General features: G+C 38.1%; 1 long non-coding RNA gene across 2 annotated transcripts; it reads right to left on the bottom strand.

The window, feature by feature from the left end:
- Positions 1 to 514: 514 nt before the first annotated feature.
- LOC148866157 (uncharacterized) lies at positions 515 to 23,545 on the bottom strand. 2 transcript variants are annotated; one of them, XR_016110620.1, is made up of 5 exons: positions 22,733 to 23,545; positions 12,193 to 12,215; positions 11,913 to 12,057; positions 856 to 943; positions 515 to 757 (listed from the first exon to the last, which is right to left on the bottom strand). It is a non-coding gene; the product is annotated as an uncharacterized LOC148866157 (long non-coding RNA). The 2 variants fall into 2 exon arrangements; XR_016110619.1 differs by lacking the exon at positions 22,733 to 23,545 and having other exon boundaries at positions 12,193 to 13,207.
- Between the last annotated feature and the right edge of the window lie 657 nt (positions 23,546 to 24,202).

Below are 24,202 nucleotides of genomic sequence, written 5' to 3'. Positions count from 1 at the left end.
ATCAATTCTTTTCAACTACCAAATAATTTATGCAATATCTTTTTTTATTAGTTTATTTTGATTGAATTTCTATATTGAAATTTGCAACATGCAAATGAGCTAAATTATCCTAAGCACTAAAGTATCAAATAAGTATTTTAAACACTTTTGAATTCAGAGTAAAGAGAATCAAGTATAGAGTAACACTAACCTTGAATTTGGAAGCAAGATTGATCTTAACACATCCATGACTTGCTCCTTTGAAATTAATATAACAAGGGAAATGATTATACCTGAATATGAAGCACAACTAATACCTAGCAAGAAAGAAAAAGCACCAACAAAAATTAAACAAAAAACAAGAAAAAAATATGAATGCTAGTAAGGATTTATGGTTTCATGTGAATTGAATTTACCTTCTCTAAAGCACCTTTCAAGAATTGCCAAATGATGGGCAACTTCATTACCAAATATCTCAATAAAACAAAACCTGTTATATAAACATAACCAAGATCTGGTGGACCCATCAAATTTATCATCTAAAGGCAATACTCAAAGAGTTAAGAGGTAAGCAAAAGAACATCACAATTCACACAATCACATTTAAACATGTAAAGTTAAAATTTCAATCATTTCCATAAATTCTTACTAAAAAACTCATAAGTTGAAAATATTATTAAATCTTTCAAATTAAAAGTTTGAATTGATGAAAACTCCACAAAATAATAATCTCTAAACATGTTCTTCGCGTTCTCTTCCTCCTTTTGCATCTTTGCCCCTATAAAAAAGTAAGATATTAAAAGATGATTAATAAATTACAAATATTACTAATAAAATTAGAAAATATATATATTCAAAACTAATAAACGATCTTACTTGAGATTTGCTATCACACTTCTTTACTCCTTAGAACTACCATCATCATCATTTCTAGAAGACTTGTCAATACTTTCTTGAAGAATATCTACAGTAGAAAAACTAAATCAAATATACATCATTGTATTACGAAGAAAATTAATGAAAAGAAAATTTTCAAATTTAATTACCATTAGGTTGTTCTTGTGCTTGCAACCAATCTTGCAAAAAAATCAATGCTTGTACAGTTCTTGGCTTAAGTGAAGTTTAATATAATTCTACTATTCTTCCCCCAACACTGAACGCAGACTCTGAAATCACTATATGATTGGAATAGACAAAACATCACGTGCCAACATTACAAGCTCACGATATCTCAATTCACCCATCTATCACCATTCTAACACATGTGATTTGTCTTCATTTTCCATAACTCTAGCTCCTCCAAATAAATATCTAAAAGAGATTTCCTTGATTACACTTTAAACCTACAACTCTCATATTTCAAGTCTTCATCTTGTTGTTTAATCCCCTTCTTTTTCAAACTATGCTCATCAGTTTGGGTATTAGTGATATCATTTACATTAAGAGCTGAATGTGTGAGAGCAATATATTGTTTAAAGAGGGTATTCAAGGCTTCCAACACTTCATTTAAGTGTTGGTTAGAAGCTTCTCCATAAATTTTGTCAAAACAAAACTCAACTAATTTTAATTTTTATCAAGAATCTAATATAATAGTAATGGACAAAATTACACCATAACTATCCCAATACTTTTGAAATATCTCCAACATTGGTTTAATCATATCATCCAAAATGAATTTGAGGTGGAAGCATTTCTTAATGTATCAAAAGTTGTTTAAAAATATAAATTGGTAGTTGAATAATTTGAGACAAAAAACATGTTAGTTGAATCATTGAACACCTTCAAGAAATCACATAAATCTTTTGCACTTAACCATTCTTCCTAAGATGGAGCAAAATGAAAGTTTCGATCACGAGATGCTATATAAGAAAATGCTTGCCTAAAATACAATGCAGTTGGATCATCTTGTATATTGAATTTCATCGAGACAGTCAATGTGTATATGCCTCTTTAAATCCAAACGATATCATGTATCATTAAAATTTTTCTTCCTAGGGCCTAAAACTAGCCCTTATCTTGAGAACAAGATCATTTAACTCATTCACCCTAATTTGAACAACGAAATTCAATATATGTGCATAGCAACAGACATGAAAATAATCACCATCACATAACAGACCATCTTTATTCATTAAATGGCACTTCAATATATTTTCACAACATCATTTGCATTACAATTTTCCACTGGAACACATAGACGCTCAATGCCAATCGGTTCCAATGTGGTTGGTTTCTTGTCGTGAGCCTGACCCAACCCTTATGGGTCAACCCGTTCACTCACTCTTTTCTACCTAAAGGCCAAGATCTTTGTTTCGGCCTGCCACGGAGTGGATTGAAGCCCATGTGCTCTATGAACTCCCAAGGTTTGGTCCCTTGAAGTTGTTCAAGTAGATTGCCGATCCCACTTTCTGTGGGAGAGGTAATCTTTTTGAGAAGCATCAATGCCCGAAAGACTTCTCTGCCCAAGTTGAGCCTTCCTTTCCTGTTAATTGGTTGTATGAATTTCCTTCTAATATGCATGAGGGCGAACCTAGCTCTACACAAGTTGAATAGTGGATCAGGTGGATAAAAAGTTGTGTCTCGAAAAGTTCCTTGAGGTGTCCTATCCAACTGAGTAAGATTCTCAAGCCAAGGACTGGTTTATATCTAAGCTCTCTGACAGGGTGGCTTTGATCCAATGGTTTTTCCTCTTGGGAGCAAGAAGGCCAAGCTACTAGCAAACTTCTACGTTTGACAATTGTAGATCCTCCTTCTCGAGGGTTGCATAACTCTATGGGGAGGTGTAGGAGAGGCAGATGCAAGGGTATTGCAAGCCGCTAGAGGTGGTGTTCCCTTCTTTTTATTTGGTTTACCTTTTTCCCTAGTTAGGTATTGTTTAGCCTTTTTGGGGGTGGTCGAGTTCTTTTTTGGGGAGCCGACTAGGCTTTGTGGGATTTTCCTTACTACTTAGGTCCTTGTGGCTCTTGGGGTTATTGTTTTTCTTTTTTGGTCTATTGTAAACATCTTGTTTATTTTCTTGGCTTTTTAATAAAATTTACCTTACCATTTGAAAAAAAAAAAAAATTACCTTATCACTGTGTGGAGGTGGAATACACTCAAAACATATAATTTTCTTTTGCAATTTCCAAGAATCATCAATAAAATGTGTTGTAACTGTCAAATACTCATATGCTGCCCTAGACTTCTACATATATATAATCAAACAAATTCTCCCAGTGATTGAAACCAATAAATCATACAATTTCTTTTTCTCTAATTGGTAATAATTCATTCATTTTGATGTTTGCCACATTTTTTTAAATGCCTACACAATTGACTTGTCCTGTCTTTGTAATCAGCAGATGAAAGCAATTTGCAAGCCTTACATTTTGCCTTTTGCTTAGAAGTGCTAGTAGTGGGAATTTTTTTCATATTGTTTCCACACAAAAGATCTAGATCTTTTTTTTTTTTTTTTGAATCAGACCCATTGCATCCAAATTAGCATTTTCATCCACATCATCATTAATGTCAACATTTGGAATAGGAATAGGCTCAACGTTGTTGTTATTTCTTTTACCAGCCATTGACATAACTGATAATTATATAAAAAGTTAAAATTAGAGTACATACAAAAAAAATCACAAATCATATCATTATTATCAATACTTTAGCATAATGAATTAGTGAGAAAAAACAATTAATAAAATATCAGTGTAGCAGAAATGACTAAAGGGTAGAAGCCAGAAGTCGTGGTGTATTTAGTATTTACCTATTTTAACCATGCAAAATTTTAGATCCAATATTTAGCCAAATTTTTCTATGACATTATTAATTAGCAAAGCAAATAGCTTCTACAAACCAAAAGAAACAACATGTAAACAGAACGACCCATGTTAGCATGTTTCTCCTTTGAGAGAGGTTATTTATCTATTTTCTCCATTTTTTTACATTTTTTATATTTTCTTTTGTTTCAAATATATAAAAAGTAGTCATTGTCTATTTTGATTAGATCAATAAAGTTGTACACTATTATAAAGAGAGAAAGAGCTTTGGGTTTTTAAGGCCTTTTATTTTAATACATGTCATTATTACATTTAAAAAAAGACATTTAAGATAGAGAGATAGAGAAACTGAGAGAGTGGGGGAATAGTAAGACAACATAATAAAGTAAAATATTAATTAGTTAAATAATATAAATAGGTTGAGGTTAAGCAATCAAACATGAAACAACAAAAATAAAAATATTATTTTAAAAAGGGAATTTTTTTAAACTACCTTTAAGGTTTAAGAAATTGACTAACTATACCCCTACTGTTTTAGTATTGTCGTACAGTACTCTTACTGTTTCTAACAATTGATTAGCTCTACCCTTACCATTATCATCTGTTAATATTCCATCAAGTTTCGTACACACTTGACGTATAACTTTTTTCTAAAACCCAATTTTACCCTTCACTCACACACGCTCCCTCCCTCCCTCCCTCCCTCCCTCCCTCCCTCTCTCTCTCTCTCCTTCTTCCCATCCATTCTCTCCCCTGTTTCATCACCGCCACTACAACTCGTTACAGTAGCAGACCCCTCTCTCTCTCTCCTTCTTCCCCTTCTACAACTCATCTCAGATTTATTAACTATCTCTCAAATTTGCATGGAACCCAAATATGATATTTGAGAGATACTGAGATCCAGCGTGATTGGTCAGATCAAGGGTCTGTAAACCCCTATAGAGAGAAAGGGTCAGAGCAAGGGGGACCTCGGTTCCTTCTTTCACGTTCTAATAGTCACCCTCTTCTCCCTTTCTTTCTTTCTCTTCTTCTCCTTTCTTTCTCACTTCTATCAATCCGACAAGCTTTGCTCTACCATTTTTAGGGAAAAGCGGTATGTCTCTTGGTGGCATTATCGCTGCATCCTGTGTGATAAAAAACAAATATTCACATCTCTTATATTCATCTACTATTTAATGACAAAATTACTTACCATGAGAACATCCCTAGCTTAATCCTTTCCTCATGGCACACAGTCTTCGCATTCACAATACCTACTGATTAAGCAGCAACGATGACATCTCCTGATGATATAGTATCCCCTGTGGCTCTCAATTCTACTGCTTGGATTGTAGTAGCAACATCACTCTTAATGACCGGAATATCTCTCACTGTTACCGCCGTTGCTTTGAGTTCTTCCCCAATTGTTATTAGGTCAAGTATGAAGATGTATTCTCAGTTTCTAGGGAACTTGCAGCCAAATCCGTCTCACCTCAAGATGTAGCCAAGATGCAGTCTGCCAAGAATCAGGTACTTGGTCAGACCCAAAAAGGTACATCGGCCTCTATAATGCAATTAGTGGCGGCACACAATAAGAGAGTTGGTCATGTTGGTCATGATGACACCACTGATATAAAAAACTCAGTTGCAAAATTTGAGAGGGCATTACTTACCCTGTTGTTGGTATTTGAATAGTCAAAATCCTAAGACTAAGAGGGGGTTTTGAGCTTGAAGTGACCACTTGGTGTGCTGCTCATCACCAACTCATGGTCCCGGTGCCCTGAGCTCCAGTTTGAAACTCTATAACATCATGAACTCACAAATTAGCTGATGAACACAGAGAAGCCAAATGGAGTTTCTAGCAAACCATTTCGGTAAGACAGGGGAAGCCATTTCAGTATTACCACAGCTCCCCCTACCTCTATCATTGCCGCAACAAGAACAGGTGAAAGAATGAGAGAGAGTGAGAGATTGAGAAAGAGAAGATCATCGCTGCCGCTGCAACTTACAGTGGAGTTAGTGATTTTAGTTAATCCAAAGATAGAGGAGAAAGGGGGGCAGAGGAAGAAGGAGAAGAAAAAGGACATCGTACGGAGAAGGTTGTATCCTCCCCCTCTACCTCCTTCGTTCCTCCTATCAACAACACATTAACACCATTATCACCGCCCACATACCCACTTCTCCTTTTACCCTTTGAATCACCCATCTCTCTCTCTCTCTCTCTCTTCGGTTCACGACACCTTCTTTTCTCCCTTTATTATTAAATTATGACATCTTCCACCTCCCCTTCATAATAAAATAACATTAAATTAATGTTAAACAATGTATACCCTTAGCTCCAATCAGATTGATATATTACCTTTAAACTAAACACTTGTGAGACTCGTATTAATTTAAAATATTTTTCAACCGTTAGATAGATTTAGGGAGGTTTATCCTGCCAAGGCTAACATTAATATGCTGCCAAGCCGATTGGGGTAGATTGTCTCAGCTACTAGGGTGAGACTCAAAGCACATGTAGTGCTTGTTTACTTAAAACACTGAACCTGGACCATTTTCCAGTTATGCCCTAGACTTTAGAAACTGTTGGGCAAAACTGGAAAGTTAAACCTAACCCCTAGACTCGATTATGGTACTACACTAGGTGTTGTATTCGGTTGTCTTTGATATGCCAATCAGTGAGATCCTTAGCGGGAGTCAAAACCTAGGTATGTTGGGACAATTTGAGAATTCGCCTGAGTGGGTGATCATAGGGATAGAATCATCCCCTTTGTCAAACAAAGTGAACGATCAAGGATTGCACTCTCTTCGATGGAAACCTAAACTGTCCGCAGTTGATTTCAAATTTGTTTGAGATTTGTTTTGCAAAATATATATATAATGTTTTTATGAAAAATGTTTGCAAAGGTTTTAATTCCCGGGATCCATCCGAGTAGAGAGTCAGACACTGTACCTTGCAGCCGATGGAGAGGTCATCTCTTGTTGGGTAGTGTTTGATCATTATGGGCTGAGAGGTTAAGTGTAAGACTATTTAGGGATTTTATACATGATGGGGTAACCTCACTTAAGACCATAGTCCTTGGGCCTTCATAAGGTGGTTGGACTCAATGACCATTTAGTGTAAATGTTGAGCCCATTAAGAGCCCATGTTGATGGACTCAGGGGTTCGCTATATTCAGCAGTGAATTCAGTCAGGCCTTGTAACAAAGGCTAGGCTGAACCCATGTGAATTTTGTGAAGATCAATGTTAGGGTCTCACGCCATACAAAGAGAGTCAAATTAGCCAACAATTAAAAGGGAAAGTGAGCCCACTTACTTAATGGGATTAGCGCCTAAGATTAATATGATTAATCAATATGGAAGAATTAGATATGGGTTTGGATCAGTAGATAATGATAAGAGGATAAGTCTTATCCACTTAAAGAGTCTAGATCTAAATAAAGATTTGGATTAGGAAACTCCTAATCAGATTAGGGGATAAGTTCTTTAAGAGCTATTTAAATAGAGGAGGGCGAACTGCAAAAAGGTTACACACTGCTTTCAGTTCTCCCTCTCCTTCTTCTCTTGCCGCCATATACCCTGTTCGATCTCCATTCTTGGACTGATCAAGATTGATTTTGATTCTGATTTTTGCAAGAAAAATCATATTTGAATTCGTGCTCACCTCCCTTACTTGATCCTTGCTGAAGGATTGCAGTTCTTGCTGAGGGACTGCATTGCTAATCTTGCTTCATCTCAAGCTGCACCCATCTTCAGTGGAGGCAGGTTTTGGTACCCTCTTTGGGCGTGAACACCTACTTTGGGAGCTACATTTGTGGATTCCGTATCAGGTATTGCTCTCTCTTATTTTGCTTTTATATCTGGTCAGTTGGGATCAAGAACGATCCTTGAAAAATGCAGTTTTTCTAAATTTGGGATTACGTTTCCCGGAAGGGAGAAAGAAAGTTTTTGAAAATTTTCCCAGCCACACTACATGGATCTCCCTTCCCTTCAATTACCATCCCGCCACCACCGGCACTTCCAATCGCTCTGCCAGCTTGCAAGGGAGTGAATCCAAGACTTAAAGACTTGTAGAGGTACTTGTAGGGGTGTTATAGAAATGAACCCTGCCATTACCCAACACGAGCTGTAGAAATGGACCCCACCATTACCCAACATGAGCGGTGGACGGTTGAAGAGATGGTCTCTTAGATTTATCAGTGGTGGATAGTGTATGATTGAAGAGAGATGGTAGATGCGAGCGCGACCGGTGGAAAACAAAGATGGAGAAGGAGACATAGGCGGATGTAGAGTGGGAGATGGAGACAGAGTAGTAATTTACTTCCTATTCTTGAAATTTTAAATAAGAATGATGGGCAAAATAGTCATTTTAATCCTCCCATTAACAGATATACTATGGTAAGGAAGATTTAGTCAATTGTCAGAAACATTAGGGGTACTTTAAGACAATACTAAAATAGTAGGGGTATAGTTAGTCAATTTCCTAAACCTTAGGGGTAGTTTGAGAAATTTAACCTTTTAAAATTTATTAATTAAAAAACCCACTAAACTTCCACTTAAAACTAATAAATATTAAAAATATTTCAATTCCACATAAAAATCAAACTAACAAACACTAGTAAAAATAATAAATTTAAATACAAAAAAAAATATTAATTGATAGTTTTAATAATATTATGATTTAAACAAGAGTTCGACACACATTCATAAAAAAAAATGGGTTTGATATATTGCAAATAGAACCCATATTTTAATATTGTATTTGTTTTATTTATTATTTTTATTTTATTGGATAACATTGTACTAATGTATTTTTAATTAATTAATTAATTAATAATTTTTATGAGTTGAGACTTTATTGTGTATAGTGCCCATTAGGGGTGAGCATTGGTTGGTTCGATTCAATTCTATGGCAGAACCTGGAACCTACCTTGTTGGGGTCAGTTCCAACTTCCAAGGTTGGTTTTGGCCTTCATGGTTTTGAGGTCGGTTCTAGGGTCTACCCATGGAACCTGTTCTTTCTTTACTCTCCCCCTTCAAGAAAAAATGAAATATGTCATTCAAAAACTTGCTTTCCAATAATGATAATATATAGTTTAAAACTTATATTATCTTTATTGATTAAATTGAGTAATTTAATATGTGGATTATCATAATATATTAATATATGGTTGAAAATATGTCTTTGCAATTTAAATTTTGTAAATATTACCTTTTACATTATTTATCGTACACATACAAATATTAAAATGAAAACAAAATGAACAAATCACTTAAGTAACTCGATGGTCAAGTGAGACCATGGCTTTGCAACCATGAAGATTTGAGCTCAAATTTTCACATACTTAAAAATATTTTGGGGTTTATTTCAAGGCAAGTTCGGTTCCAAGGCCGGTTCATCAAGTTGGTTTGGGTAGGGTAAACCCCTAGACCCTGGAACCGACTTGGGTGGGGGGTTAGTTCTAAGAATTTGGAACCAGACCCTCCCTATAATAGATTAGGTAGGGTCGATTCAAGGCCGGTTTGAGGTCAGTTCCATTCGGTTCTAGGTAGAACCTACCCATTTGCTCACCCCTAGTGCCCATACTACACAAGAGACTTATATAAAATAGCATGGTTTTTAAAACCGACCTAGAGACCGAACCGGCCAGGGGTCCGATTACTGGGTCGAGCGGTCTAACCTTTCGAACTGAAAGGTCGACCCGTTCTGACAAAAAAAAATAAAATTCATAAAAAAATAAAAAATGGTCAAACCCGTTTGAACGGTTAACCACTCGAGTCAGCAGTTTGCTGACCAAAATCAACAGTTTTTGAGAAAATCCAGTTTCGGGAAAAAATGGAACCAGTCACCTGACCTGATCAGTTCCCGATTTTTCTAGTCTGACTGTCCAGTCCAGTCCGCTTTTGAAAACCATGTAAAATAGAGGACCCATTAAAAATGATATAAAAATAAAATTTAATGAAAATTTAAAATGTAGAACATGTTTTATCACTCAAACGAAGAAGACAAGCTAAATGGGTCTATTTGACCCATTTTTTAAAATGGTCACATTTCATTTAGAAACCCATAACATGCGATACACAATACAACATATTTTAACACATAATAATAATAATAATAATAAGAATAAGAATAAGAAAGGAAAATTCCACTTTAGTACCCTAAACTTTGGGGGCAGTGTCAAGTTAGTACTTGAACTTTCAAATGTGTCACTGTAGTACCTAAACTTTTAAAAAGTATCAAGTTGGTCCCTGCCATTAACCGACCGTCAGTTATCTGTTGAAAATGACAAAACTACCCTTCAAAAGAAGACACTATTCATTGTCTTCTACCTTGATAATTGGGACAAAACTAGTTAAGTTGTTTGAGATTCTAGACTAATGAATTCATTGTCTTCTACCTTTAGATCTGAAACACATTCTTATCTAGTTATTTCTTTGCTTTCGGTTATTGTTTCTCTCTATCATATTTCATGTTTTTTCTCTTTTTCTTTGAAGATAACTAGCTCAATCCCAAGGTAGAAGACAATGAATAGTGTCTTCTTTTGAAGGGTATTTTTGGCACTTTCAACAGATAACTAATGGCCAGTTAATGGTAGGGAGCCAGGGACCAACTTGACACTTTTGTTCGGGTATTAACTTGACACTACCCCCAAAGTTCAAGGTAACAAAGTGGAATTTTCCCTAATAATAGTAATCTATATATAATTTGAAACCTAATAACTGTAATTAATAAAAATTGTTGAAGTTAATAAAAAACTAAAATTTAGCAAGTTTTTATCTATCAACTGTTAAAAGTTAAGAAACTAATAAAAATTAATTAGTAGTTCTAATAAAAACTAAAATACAATTTAGTTCTATTTAAATATCATTAATATTAATAAGATAATTAAAATTAATAATAAAAAGTAAAAAATATTAAAAATAATAAAATAAACCATTTGCATTCTATATAAAAAATAGTTTTTTAGGGATGGTCATTTATAACTTAAACCAACCGTGGGCTCAAGCAAATATTTTCTTCTAAGTTAGGTCTATCTCAGATCTACACCAAGCCCACAGATAATGCGAGTAGTAGGGTTGTAAAATTAATAAAAAGTTACTAAAAAATGGTAAAAATTATAACTTGGCGGGTTTTATCCAGGCTCAAGCAACTATTTTCTTTTGAACCTTGATCTAGTATAACTATAGTCATCGATATTTAGAACCTTGCTTTCTGTAGAGGGGTTAATTTAATTTGTAAAAATTAATAAATTTTGATGCTTTTTTATGTTTTATTTATTTATCTTTCAAAAAGGTTTAGAGGGGTCAGTTTAAGTACCAACTGGCCTGACCCAACACAACCCCTATAGGGGCATATCGGGAAGGCCCCAATACAATACGTATCAGCCGATACCTAACAAAATTTTGATCCTTGTACTAGACTAGAATTAATTAATAAAATTAATTTGTAAAAAATCATAGTTTTATAATTAACACATGAAAGTTTATAGGCCTAGACAAATATTATTACAATTAAGGTGTGGGATGGGCTGGGCTAGGCAACCTTAAAAACTACTAATACACTATCAAAATTACATTGAATGGGGGTAGCCCATCCCTCATCGCTCATTTTGGCTTCAATATTATCTAAAAATAGTTAAAAAACTCAAAAAAAAATAATTATGACTAAAAAAGTTCAATTACAAATGTTATGATGCATGCAACTTGGGTGGGTTGGGTCAAGACAAGGATTCCAAGCCTGATCCAAAGCTTTAAACCTTGAGTTTGGGCTTGTATTAATTTAATTATGACTAAAAATAACTATAGACAAATTTAATCATGACTATAGCCTAATTTTATATATTTACTAATATTTAAGTATTTTAAATATTTAAGTGATATTTACAAAAAATCAAAACATTTAATCATTAATAAGGTAAAAATAAATAAAATAGAACACTAACAAATAATATGGAAAAATAATTAACAATAATTTATTATTTTGTTTAAATCCAAATTCCTAAATTACTAAATTGTTAAAATATTTCTATAACAAATTGTTAAAATAAAGATTTAGTTATTTTAAACAATATTGCATTCTTTCCTAGGTTTTAGTTATTTACTTTCCTTGATAAATCCTGTGCATCACCATGAGTCCATGAGTCCATGGTTGGAACAGAGGTGAAGAACCATGAGTCAATTAGTCCTTACCTGAAACTGAAACTGATTCATCCTCGTCTACCATTGTGTTCTTCCTCACTATCACCAACTCAGTGCAGAAAGCAAGGAATGGTTGAAAGCGGAAAGCCTGAAACCACCTTCGCCTTCGTCTTTTTCCTCACCGAACACCGTTAGTCTGTCACCAACTCAAAACAATTAAACAGAGGTGAAACCCAAAAATTGTCATCTACTCGACTACTTGTCCTGAAAGACAGAGGCTAAAATCGTTGTAGTAGGCTGAAACCACAAGCACAACTGTAATGTCACGTACCCGCACCACCTGAAGAATATTCTCTGCAGGACACCAGCCATAACGGTCAAATCCCATCATTAGAAGTTACGCCAGCTCAATCATTTGGTTATGATATGTATATTTGTAATTGCCTACTGCCTTTAAATAGACCTGAGTGAATAAAGAATGGTGTCTTTGGAAATCAGACAACCCTTCTCTTTCTTCTGCGTTCAGGAAGAAATCCCCTATGAGCGGTGAGAACACCATAGCTCAGGGAAACAACAGCCGCTCTTCTCGGAGACGAGAAGAGGTGCATGACATTGTAGTATCAGAGCAGGCGGCTGCACGAGACAACTAAATGGAAAGCATGGAGGAGAGGCTCGATAACATGGAGCGAAACCAGGAGACATTGCAGAAAACTCAAGAGGCTATCCTACATCAGTTAGTAGAGATTTCTGAGCGGCTCAACCGAACCAATACTCGAGCAGATCCAGTGGAAGAGTCGAATGTTCGAAACATCCACAATGGTGTGCCAGAGCAGAACGGTGAAGGTTCTTCACAGTCAGGAAGCAAGACCGGAGATCACCATAAATTTTGGAAGGTTGACCTTCCAAAATTTAACGGAAGTGGATTGAAGGGTTGGCTTCTGCGGGTGGGTCGATACCTGGAGATCCAGGAAATCCCAAAAGAGAGGTGGGTTATGGTGGCAAGTTTAGGCTTTCAAGGAGTACCAGCCTAACCCCTCTTGGTCTCAACTTTTATCTGCCAAGGAAGACCGGTTCATCAGCCCCCAAGGAAGTAATTACACAGGACGATTGTCAAAGCTAAGCCAAACAACGGTGGTGCAGGACTACCTGGAGGAGTTTCAGCGACTCTCTAGTAGGGTAAAAGGGCTGTTGAAGAGTTACCTAGTAGGATGCTTCGTCTTTGGCCTAAAGATTGAAATACGAGTCCGCGTGGAGAAACTGGAACCACCAATGTTGTCTCAAGCGTTTCGTTTGGCACTGCTCGAAGAGGAGGAATGGAATGCCGGGAGGAAAGCTGTGCGGGCAAAAATACCCTGGAGTTGACCTGTTAGGTTTTAATATCTGTTAAGTGGGCTTACATATTCAGTGAAACAATTGCATTGTTGGGCTATCTTGTAAGTGGGCTAAATCAAGTGGTTCATTAAGGCAAAGCCCATAGACTTCAACAAAAGGGTATGGGGCTTGATGAGTGAATACCACATTTTGGCCCATATAGGCTTAATGGGATCCTATTAGGTCAAAATATAAAGGCTCCTATGTTATGGTTCCCAATATGTTAAATCATCTAGCCACCCTCTTGCTCTACCCGATTAGAGTCAAGAGATGAGAAAACCTAAGGAAGAAGGAAGATTTAACTGAGGAAAACCACACCAATCGACCAACCATTGATTCATCACTCATTCCGCAAGAGTTTTCCACTATTGCAATGGATATAGGTATATACATTTAAACCTCCTTGATAACTGCAGCATGATATACTTTGAGGTGCAACATGGCACAAAGACGCATTGATGATTCAATGCGGTTTTGAGAGATACATTGGTGTTGTGTCTTTGATTGTGATGCGTCTTTGGAACCCCAAAAAAAAAAAAAAAAACAATGACGCATCAGTGTTGCGCCCAAGAATGAATTCACATCAGTGATTCGATGCATCTACAGAACCGACTCAGAATAAAAAAATGGAATCATGATTTGCATGCACGTAAGCAATTTGCATGCGTTCGTTTTTCTCTCCTTTTGCATGGAAGTAACCTTGAACCTTTTTGACTTTGTCATGCATGCGATGAATACAGTTTTGGATGAATACTTTTCTTTTTTTTTCAAATTAAATTGATTGAAGCAGCATGTTACCAAAGTAGCCTCTGCAATGTAAAATTAATTTGATTTGAAACGTAAAGATTTTGTGTGTTCATTGTCCATGCGAACATTGGTCGGCCCAAAGGAAGGTTGATGTTTGGCCGAGCAGTGAACACACATGCGATGATTTGAAATATAAAGATTTTGTGTGTTCATTGTCCATGCGAACATTGGTCGGCCCAAAGGAATGTTGATGTTTGGTCGGGTAGTGAACACACATGCGATGATTTGAAATATAAAGATTTTGTGTGTTCATTGTCCATGTGGACATTGATCGGCCCAAAGGAAGGTTGATGTTTGGCTGGGCAGTGAACACACATGCGATGATGAATATTCATATTGTAAAGCTATTATCCATGTGAATAGTATTTGGTCCAAAGAAAGGCTATTGTTTGACAGGATTTATTATCAATGTTTGATTATTGCATTGAGAGTACCATTTACAATTGATGTTTTTGTGTAAACACTAAATGTCAAGTTGTGCTGGGTATCTTGCCTTTGTAATTTATATTATTGATTACCTGTTGTTTTTGTTCCTTATTCAGTTTCATCAATTGCAAATAATGTTTCTGCTCAAATCAGTGCCATTCCCATGCTGAATGGTACAAACTTTAAGATCTGGAAAGAGAATGTGGAAATCGTTCTTGGCTGCATGGATTTAGACCTTGCGTTAAGGATGGAGCAACCCATCCCAGCTAAGGACAATTCCAATGAGGCCAAAGTTGAGAAATGGGATCACTCTAGTCGCATGAGTCTGATGATTATGAAACGTTCCATACCGGAAGCATTTCGGGGCTCTATTTCTGAGAGCGATAATGCTAAGGAATCCCTTGTGGCGATACAACAGTATTTCCCCAAGAATGAGAAAGCGAAGACTAGCAACCTTTTAGCTACTCTAATTTCTATGAGGTACAAGGGAAAATGAAACATAAGAGAGTACATACTGGAAATGTCGAATCTTGCGGGTAAACTAAAGGCACTAAAGTTAGAGATAAATGATGATTTGCTCATGCATTTAGTTCTCATTTCTCTTCCTGCACAATTCAGTCAATTTAAGGTGAGTTATAATACTCAAAGGGAGAAATGAACTCTTAATGAGCTCATTTCTCAATGTGTGCAAGAAGAATAAAGAATCTAGAGAGAAAAGACGGAAAGTGCTCACTTAGCATCAACCTCTCAGAATAATAAAAAGAAGAGAACTAAGGATACTGCAAAAGGAACACCCACGCAAAAAAAGGCGAAGAAGCAAGGTGATGGATTTACCTATTTTTTCTATAATAAAGGAGGACACATGAAGAAAGAGTGTCCCAAATACGTCGCCTGGCACATAAAGAAGGGTATGTTTCTCACTTTAGTTTGTTTTGAGGCTAATTTAGCTTTTGTACCTATAGACACTTGGTGGATAGATTTTGATGCTACTACTCACATAAGTGTGTCTATGCAAGGTTGCATCTGGAGCCAACCGCCAGTTGATACTGAAAGATTCATCTATGTAGGCGATGGCAATAAAGTTCCTGTGGAAACTGTAGGACATTTTAGATTGATTTTAAAAGCTGGTTGTTATTTGAATTTAGTTGAGACATTTGTAGCTCCGTCATTTAAATGGAACTTAATTTTTATTTCCTATTTAGATAAATCTAGTTATTTTTGTGGTTTTGGAAATAATAAAATTAGTATTTCTCTAAATTCGAATGTTATTGGTATTGTTATTTTAATTGATAATCTTTATATATTAGAAACTAATGCTTCCCACAATGCAATCCTGCATGCAAGTACTAAAGGTGCAAAACGTAAATTAACCGAGAATTCTGCTTCCTTATTGCATAAGCGCTTAGGCCACATCTCTAAACAGAGAATTTAGAGTCTTGTGTCGGACATAATTCTTGATTCCCTTGATTTAACGGACTTTGAAGTCTGTATTGAGTGTATTAAGGGAAAATTGACGAACACAAAGAAAATAGGTGCCAGTAGATGTACAGAAGTCTTAGAATTGATGGATACGAAATATGTGGGCCATTCCCTACACCTGCATGGAATGGCCAGCAGTACTTCATTACGTTCATAGATGACTAATCACGGTATAGGTACCTATACTTAATAAGTGAGAAGTCTCAATCCCTAGACGTTTTCAAGTCTTATAAAGTTAAAGTTGAACTTCAACTTGGTAAGAAAATTAAAACCGTCAAATCTGACCATGGCGGGGATCACTAGGCAGATATGATGGATTAGGAGAGCAACGTCCAGGACCCTTTGCTAACTTCCTAAAGGAATGTGGTATCGTCCCACAGTACACCATGCTAGGTACACCCAGCATGAATGGTGTTGCTGAAAGACGAAACAGGACACTTAAGGACCTGGTAAGGAGCATTAGTCATTCTTCTTTACCTAAATCACTTTGGGGAGAAGCATTAAAAACTGCAGTGTATATCCTTATACCCAGCAAAGCACTAACTAAAACCCCATATGAGCTGTGGACTGGGAAAAAGCCCAGCATAAGGCACCTACACATTTGGGGATGTCTAGTTGAAGTGAGGCCTTATAGGCCCAACGAAAGGAAATTGGACTCTAGGACAGTTAGCTGTTACTTTGTTGGATACACAGAATGTTCTTGAGGGTTCAAGTTCTATGATTCCACTGCCCACTCCTTCTTTGAGACGGAAAATGCGAGATTTCTTGAAGATGTTGAGTTTGAGGGGAAGAATTGAGGAACGTCTCTTTTGACGAAATAGTTGTCTTGCAAGAAAAGAAATTCATTTATCTTCCTAATATTATTATCGTCAGTGATCAGACAACAATGCCTCACACTATTCATGAAGCGATTCCGGTTCAAGACAACAATAAAGTTCCTTCCCTAGAGCAAACTCAACAACCTCAAGAAGTGCCATTGAGGAGATCCAATAGACAAAGGAGAAGTGCGATTCCAGATGACTATATCGTGTTCCTCCTAGAACAAGAAGATTCGATAAGCTTAGCGGAAGATGATCCAATCACCCTTCACGAAGCCCTTCAAAGTTCTAATTCTCAACATTGGATCAATGCCATGCAAGAAGAGATGAAATCTATGAAAGACAATGACGTTTAGGATCTTGTCGAGTTGCCTGAAGGCTCGAAACCCATTGGTTGCAAATGGATATTTAAAACCAAAAGGGATTCAAAAGGCAATGTCGAAAGATATAAGGCTCGTCTAGTCACTAAAGGTTTCACTCAAAGGGAAGTAATTGATTATAAAGAGACATTTTCTTTGGTTTCTTCGAAGGACTCCTTTAGGACAATAATCACACTTGTAGCTCATTTTGATTCAGAACTACATCAGATGGATGTAAAGACAGCGTTTCTCAATGGAGACATTGATGAAACGATTTATATGGTTCAGGTAGAAAACTTTGAATCCAGAGATTCAAAGTCTATGGTCTACAAATTAAAGAAATCCACCTATGGTCTCAAACAAGCTTCTCGTCGATGGTATCACAAATTTCATCAAGTGATTACCTCATATGGTTTTGAGGTAAATGTGGCAGATGACTATGTATACCACAAGTTCAGTGGGTGCAGGTTTATCTTCCTAGTTCTATATGTCGATGACATACTATTGGTGAGTAATGATAAAGGCTTGTTGCACGAAACCAAGAAATTTCTCACTAAGAATTTTGAGATGAAAGATCTTGGGGACGCCTCTTTTGTGTTGGGCATACAAATACTACAAGATCACTCTCGAGGCGTTCTTGGATTGTCACAAAAGGGCTATATCGGAAAGGTGCTAAGCAGATTCGGCATGAAAAGTTGTTCATCGGGTGATACGCCTATGGCTAAAGGAGACAAGTTCAGTCTCAGTCAGTGCCCCAAAACGGACTTTGAAATAAAAGAGATGCAAAAGTTTCCCTATGCCTCGGCTATAGGAAGTCTGATGTATGCTCAAGTTTGTACTCGTCCCGATATAGCATTTATAGTGGGACTGTTGGGCAGATATTTGAGTAACCCAGGATTGGATCATTGGAAAGCAACCAAACGGGTCATGCGGTATTTACAGAGAACAAAGGACTTCATGTTAATCTGTAGAAAATCAAACAGTTTGGAGATCATTGGGTATTCTGATTCTGATTTTGCAGGATGTCAAGACAGCAAACGATCCACTTCGGGCTATGCTTTCATGTTAGCTAGAGGAGCTATATCTTGAAAAAGTGCCAAACAAATGCTCATAGCCCCTTCAACTATGGCAGCAGAGTTCATAGATTGCTTTGAGGCATCCAATCATGGGATATGGCTGCATAACTTTGTCACAGGGCTGCGAGTGGTTAATGGCATTAAAAAGCCATTAAATTTATTATGTGACAATAAATCTGCAGTTCTGTATTCCAACAACAATAGAAGTTCTGTGAAGTCGAAACATATTGATATCAAGTTTCTATCTGTTAAGGAAAAAGTTTAGAGTGTTCAGATTTGCATAGAACATATAGGGACAAACTCCATGATAGCGGATCTGTTGACCAAGGGATTGCCACCTAAGGTGTTTCATGAGCACACTGCTCGTATGGGTATAGGCATGTTTTATGATACCTTGATTTAGTGGGAGTTTTCTCTTCTTTTTCTCTTGGATGTACTATGGATTAAGGCATGTTTGCGTGTCTACATTTACACATGATAAAGTTTATGACTCTTTCCATCATCTACATCTCTGAATATGTTTGTGACTTTGATTGATCTCTCTAAAGAATAAAATTGAACTAGTTGGAAATATGAATGTTTTGATATCACATTGCATGTAATTTCCATGCCACTCATCCATACTTGATCTATGTCATTGAATGCATTGATATGGTGAACATGAATGGCTTAGTCATGCATATATGTGGCGAAAGCCGTCATGGTCTCATATTAGTACAGGAGATGGACTAGATTGAAAATAAGGAGAAGTCTAAAGAAATTAGCATAAGAAGTGTACACATAAGAAATTCTTTCAATATAATTGTTTCAGTTCTCATATGTAGCCCAAGTGGGAGATTGTTAGGTTTTAATCTCTGCTAAGTGGGCTTACATATTCAGTGAAAGAATTGCATTGTTGGGCTATCTTGTAAGTGGGCTAAATCAAGTGATTCATTTAGGAAAAGCCCATAACTTCAATAAAAGGGTATGGGGCTTGATGAGTGGATACCACATTTTGGCCCATATAGGCTTAATGGGATCCTATTAGGTCAAAATATAAAGGCTCCTAGGTTATGGTTCCCAATATGTTAAATCATCTAACCGCCCTCTTGCTCTACCCCATTAGAGTCAAGAGCTGAGAAAACCTAAGGAAGAAGGAATATTTAACTAAGGAAAACCACACCAGTCGACCAACCATTGATTCATCACTCATTTCGCAAGGGTTTTCCACTATTGCGATGGTTACATGTATGTACGTTTAAACCTCCTTGATAACTACAGCATGATATACTTTGAAGTGCAACATGGCTTCTTGTTCTTCGTACATGAATGGTATTGGTATGATTCTGCAAGATTTAGGATTGCTTGCTCCCCCTTTATTTATTCTTACAGACCCCTATTACCCACCAACCCCACATCAGTCCCAGAGATTACGAGGTTGATGCCAGCTGAGGCAAAGGAGAGGAGGGACAAGGGTCTATGTTTCAACTGCGATGAAGAGTATGTTATTGGCCACTGCTGCAAGACCCAAAAGTTGTTTTGGATTGTAGCTGACCCTGACGAAGTTGAAGAAGAGGAAGAGGGCGTTGAATCGAAGCTTGAAATATCATTACATGCTATCCATGGAACGGAGAATCCTCAAATGATGTGCTTCTGAGGTACTATTGAATCTCATTAGGTATACATATTGATTGATAGTGGGTCATCCCACAATTTTCTCGACCCAAGCGTGGTTCAGAAAGCTAAGGTATCCATCACTGCAAATTCTCCATTCTCAATGACGGTGGCCAGTGGAGAGAAGCTGACTGGGGTTGGGAGGTGTGACCAAGTAACTATCCAAACACAGGGGTGCCCATTGATGGCAGATTTTTATTTGTTGAATATACCAAGACTTAATGTCGTGCTAGGGGCATAGTGGCTACAAACTCTAGGCGATGTCACCTGGAACTTTTCTACACTAACACTAAGTTTCCAGGATAGAAAGGGGGTGAATACCCTATAGGGGATGCGCCGGAAGGAGTTGGAGGTGATTGATGGAGGACGAGTACAACAGGTGCTATTCGATGCATGTTACATGTATTGGTTGCAGACTACAGAGGAACGGAAGGAAGAAAGTAACCATCAGACCAGTCCATTATTGCTACGGTTATTGGAGGACTATACTGATGTCTTCTCAGTACCCCGAGGCCTTCCCCCTCGGAGAGCCTACAATCACTCCATTCCCTTGGTTGAAGGAGTTCAGCCGATCTTCCAAAAACCTTACTAGTATTTGCACTATTAGAAAGGGGAAATTGAAAAGGTGATTAAGGAAATGCTAGAACAAGGGGTAATACAACCAAGCAATAGTCTGTTTGCATCCTCAATGTTGTTACTCAAGAAGAAAGATGGTGGGTGGAGATTGTGCGTGGATTACAAAAGATTGAATCAAATTATAGTCAAAGATAAGAACCCCATGTTGGAGAAAATGGGGTCACTGTAACTTTGGAGGAGAAGCTCTGAGGCGCGTCTAAAGACACTGTCTTTAGAACGTTATTTTCCCTCACTCAGTTTTACTGAGTTTGCTGTTGGGAAACAAGCAAATTCGTTCCTAGAATACAACAGGGCCTTGGGCGAGAATCTGCAACCAGCAAAGTTGAAGAGTCTACAAAGAAACCTTCTGTGAGACTGTAGTAGACCGGACTGAGAGAGAGAGAGTGAATTTTGAAATTGTGTGTTTTGGAGTCTGATTCATGCTCCTTAAATAATTTGTGAAGATGTATGAAGAAAAGGTAGGTGCTAGTTTAGCGATGGCACCTTGAACAGTTGTGATTGTTTAAAAAGTAGTTAACAGTTAGTGACTGTTAATTTTGAATTGTGCCTCTTGATCACACCCGATCGAATCGTGACCGTTGATCTCATCAACGGTGATCAATGGTCAACAATGCACCAAAACCAAAGCTGCCCATCGCAAGCCACACGGGTGCAAGCAAAGTGCGCCTCATTACGCCGCACACACGGGCACACACGTGCGCATGTTGCATGGTATCGAATCCTCATACTCTCCTCTACTAATTCTAAGGAGTGTAAATCAGCTCCTATTGAAATACTGAAAATAAAACTTATAATTTTCCAATGTGGGACAAGTTCAAAATTGGGTTTTGTAAGAGAAAAACCGATTTTTCAATCAAGTGTGCAGGTGCAATTTCTCATGTAATTGACCAATCAAACCCATTGGATTTAATCTCTTATGATATTAAAATCCAACACCCCATGTTGGTGATTGATGATTTATTGGATGAGTTATACGGTCGGTGATATTTTCGAAGCTTGATCTCCACTCAGGGTGCCACCAAGTTAGAGTAAAAAAGACTGATGTCCCTAAAACAGCTTTCAAAACACACCAAGGGCATTACGAGTTCTTGGTCATGCCCTTCGAGCTAACCAATGCCCTGCCCACGTTCCAGACTCTTATGAATGAGGTGTTTCGGGATCTACTGAGGAGGACAGTTCTCGTCTTCCTGGATGATATACTGGTATATAGCCATTCGGAATTGGAGTATGTTAGCCACCTGAAGGAAGTACTGGACAAACTTCGAGCTCATTAGCTCTTTGCTAAGTAGAGTAAATGTCCGATAGGAATGAGGTAGGTAGATTACCTGGATCATATCATATCACTTGAAGGGGTATCAGTAGATCCCTCCAAACTAAGTGCAATACTCAGTTGGCCTCCCCTTCACACCATCACTGAATTACGGGGATTCTTGGGTTTAATAGGGTACTACTGAAAATTTATCAAGGACCATGGAAAAACGATGGAGCCTTTAACAGATCTTCTAAAGAAAGGGTCTTGGGGTTGGAACATAGCAGCAGACAAGGCTTTCCAGGAACTGAAGAATACGGTAAGCATTACGCCAATTCTGCCCTGCTAGAATTCTCGCAACCATTTATGCTAGACTGTGATGCTAGTGGAGTGGGCATTGGAGCTGTGCTGTCACTAAATGGGAAACCAATAGCCTACTTCAGTAAAGCCTTAAGCCCTCAGAATATCGCCCAATCAACTTATGACAAGGAGTTGATGGCTATCATAGCAGCAATCCAAAAATGGCGCCAGTGCCTCTTAGGGCACCAATTCACATCACCAGAGTTTGAGACATCTCCTGGATCAGAAGGTAAATACTCCTTACCAACAAAAGTTGTTGAGCAAAATTGTGGGATACGACTTCATGATACAATATCAGAAGGGAAAGGGCAACCAGGTGGCCGATGCCCTGTCCAGAAACTCGGGAAGTCTGTTAGCTACAACAAGGCCGATACCGGAGTGATCAATTGGGTGGCTAAGGTTCGGGAATCCAACCTACAAAATGGGAAATATCAGGTGAAGGATGGATTGTTGTGGCGTAATGGCAGATTGGTCTTAGGAAGCAACTCGACCCTCGGAAGACAGATGTTTGATGAAATGCATGTCTCTCCCCTGGGTGGGCATGAGGGATTCCAAAAAACACTACATAGATAAGGTGGGTTTGTTTCTGGAAGGGATACAAACAACAGATTAAAGAATGGATACACCAATGCCATACCTGTCAGCGCAATAAGGGAGAAAACTTGCCCATTCTGGGGTTGCTTCAGCCTCTCCCTATCTCGGAACGTGTGTGGACGGAAGTTTCGATGGATTTCATAGAAAGCTTGCCACCCTCTGACCGAAAAACAGTAATTGTGGTTGTGGTCGGCTGGCTTTCCAAATATGGTCATTTCATACCGTTGCAACACTTGTACAACGCTCCAGAGGTAGCGAGGGCCTTTCTTGCAGGAGTTTTCAAGTTGCACGGCATGCCTACGACTACGAGTATAGTGAGCGACCGTGACCCTGTGTTCACTGGATTATTCGGGTAGGAGTTATTCCGCTTGCAAGGTACCCAGCTACGACTCAGCTCTTCGTATCACCTCCAAACAGATGGACAAACAGAGATTGTCAACAAAATGATTGAAACCCATCTCCGATGCTTCGTCGGGAATCGACCACAGCAATGGGTGAAGTGGTTGCCACTGGCTGAATGGTGCTATAATACATCACAACACTCTTCTATCAAGGTAACTCCCTTCCAAGTAGTCTATGGGTATCCATCTCCCACCCTGCTAACATACATTCCAGGAACCACCCGCATCCAAGCCATTGAAGAAGAGCTCAAGGAAAGAGATCAGGCCCTTAGCTTGCTTAAGGAGAATTTGATCTGTGCTCAAGACAGGATGAAAAAATTTGCAGATCGGCGGCACTCAAAGAGGGAATTCCAGGTCGGAGATATGGTCTATCTACGACTACAACCATATCGGCAGACCTCCATTGCCATCCGCAAATCTAAAAAGTTGGTTGCCTGCAATTATGGACCCTATCGAATCCTTGCCAAGATAGGAACTGTGGCGTATCGACTTGAGTCACCCGAACAAAGCTGGATCCACCCCGTAGTCCACGTGTCATGGCTTAAAAAGGCAGTGAGTGATCCGACCCGAGTCCACCACAACCCTCGACCGGTCTCATCTGATGGATCCTTCCTTCCTCACCCAAAGTAAGTACTTGACCGACGTATGGTGAAAGAGGGCGATCGTGCGGTCACAAAAGTCCTGGTGCTTTGGGAATGGGTGTCAACAACTTACGCCACTTAGGAAGGTCGAGGGGATGTCATGTACCCACACCACCTTAAGAATATTCTCTGTAGGACACTTGCCATAACGGTCGAATCCCATCATTAGAAGTTAGGCCAGCTCAATCATTCAGTTATGATATGTAATCATTTGTAATGGCCTACTGCCTTTAAATAGACCTGAATGAATAAAGAATGGTGTCTTTGGAAATCAAACAACACTTCTCTTTCTTCTGCGTTCAGGAAGAAATCCCCTATGAGCGGTGAGAACACCATAGCTCGGGGAAACACCAGTTGCTCTTATCGGAGACGAGAAGAGGTGTGTGACATGTAGCTTGTCTCAAACTCTAGTCTTAGCCTCAGGTTTGTCGTCTCACTACAAAGTAGAAGCCAGAAGCGGGAAGCCCCGTA

The sequence above is a fragment of the Nelumbo lutea genome, chromosome 3 (assembly GCF_056320005.1).
Source record: "Nelumbo lutea isolate HS-2025 chromosome 3, American lotus-T2T, whole genome shotgun sequence".
Lineage (NCBI taxonomy): Eukaryota > Viridiplantae > Streptophyta > Magnoliopsida > Proteales > Nelumbonaceae > Nelumbo > Nelumbo lutea.
This window is presented reverse-complemented; position numbering and strand designations above follow the sequence as displayed.